This window comes from Melanaphis sacchari, unplaced genomic scaffold (genome assembly GCF_002803265.2).
Source record: "Melanaphis sacchari strain LSU unplaced genomic scaffold, SCAv2.0 Contig22_pilon_pilon, whole genome shotgun sequence".
Lineage (NCBI taxonomy): Eukaryota > Metazoa > Arthropoda > Insecta > Hemiptera > Aphididae > Melanaphis > Melanaphis sacchari.
The window spans coordinates 36,448-38,079 of NW_020271107.1; the positions used below are offsets into that span (position 1 = coordinate 36,448).

Here is a 1,632-nt window from a genome sequence, read left to right on the forward strand (position 1 = left end):
TTCGTTGATGATTTCATAAAAAAATCATGCAGATTGTAATTTTAAACATACAAATCATATCATATGGAAAGAATGTTTTCTGATGTAGAAGATGCATTAGAATGTGACATATAATAAAATAAATAAAATATAAATAGTAACAATGAGTATGTTATATTGTATATATAATAAATAATAATAAAATATATATGATGATACTTAGGTTTACTTTTTTTTTTTTTTAAGCAAAAACTATTTTAGATTTTGAACAGATTAAACAATATTATGTGTTTTATATTTTTTATCTGAAAATCGTTTAAATTTTAATAACCGCTTCGATTTTCAATTTCAAATTGTTTTTCTGTTAGTAAAGCGAAAATAAAAATAAAACATTCCTAATTCTTTTATTTTTATTTAGAAAACAAAAAAACAAAATTTTTAAAAGATCCGACATTTTTACGTAAAACTAGATTTTAATAAAATCGATTTTCTTGTATTGTCGTAATTCAAAAGCAAATAATTCTAATAGAAATATTGAAATTATCACAAAATGTAACAAATGTTTATAGATATATTAGCATTTTCTATACCTGCATTGTACTATTTGTACTGTTAAAACTTGAATCTTTTTTGAGATAATAATAGAAATTTCCAATTTTTTTTTCGATAAAAATATTTTCAGATTTTAGGTTTTATGCACATAAGTGAAGTGTTAGAAAACAAACGAAAATAAAACAATTTAAAGAAATTACGCATAGTTAGTTGTCGAGAAAATTAAATATGTTGCTTATTTATAATTTAAAAAGAATTTGTTACGGGTTAATAATTAATATATATATATATATATATATATATATAATAAGACAATTATACAATTATTTAAACAAGTGTATATCATCGATAGAAATATTCAAGAAAAACGAATAGAAGCCGTTGAACTTGATGACTGAAAAATAATGATTTTATATTACTTAATTTAAAAATGAAAAAAAATTAGTAATGCAAATAAATTTTTATGTTCTAAAAAACATTGTAATAAGATGAGTTTATTGATGTTATTAAAGTTAATAAAAAAAGCCAACGGCACGTAGTGTTCCCAAGCGGTCACCCATCCAAGTACTAACTACGCCCGACGTTGCTTAACTTCAGTGATCGGACGAGAACTGGTGTATTCAACGTGGTATGGTCGTTGGCGATTTCTACGTAGAAAATAATAATTATTAAATAGATTAATCAAAAAATATTTATATTTTTTTGTGTTATTGTATTAAGTTAAAATAATAAACTTTAATTGAACTCTAACTAATATTCTATATCATTAATAAAATGTTATATTTATGTAAATATATTAACAATAATAGTGTTTTAAAAATAAATTGATCCAAAATCTATAATGCTGACTGATTTGAACGATGATAAATATATACTTGAAAGGTGTTTAAATTTTTCGGCGACAGTGTTGAATGAAAAACGAATTCAGTTAATTTGCATTATTATTCAAAGTTTAACACGTCAAAAGCACTAAAAAAACAACATCAAACAAACTTACAAACACGATATGGCCGTCTACGATTCCACCAACATCGAAATCACCGTCATTCGTCGGTACGTTCTCAAAGACTTCATCGTTATGTTTTTGAATGAACACGATGA

At 23.4% G+C, this 1,632-nt stretch overlaps 1 non-coding gene across 1 annotated transcript; it reads right to left on the minus strand.

The window, feature by feature from the left end:
- Window positions 1–1,054: 1,054 nt before the first annotated feature.
- LOC112594507 lies at window positions 1,055–1,173 on the minus strand. The gene has a single exon (XR_003114659.1). It is a non-coding gene; the product is annotated as a 5S ribosomal RNA (ribosomal RNA).
- Window positions 1,174–1,632: the final 459 nt, after the last annotated feature.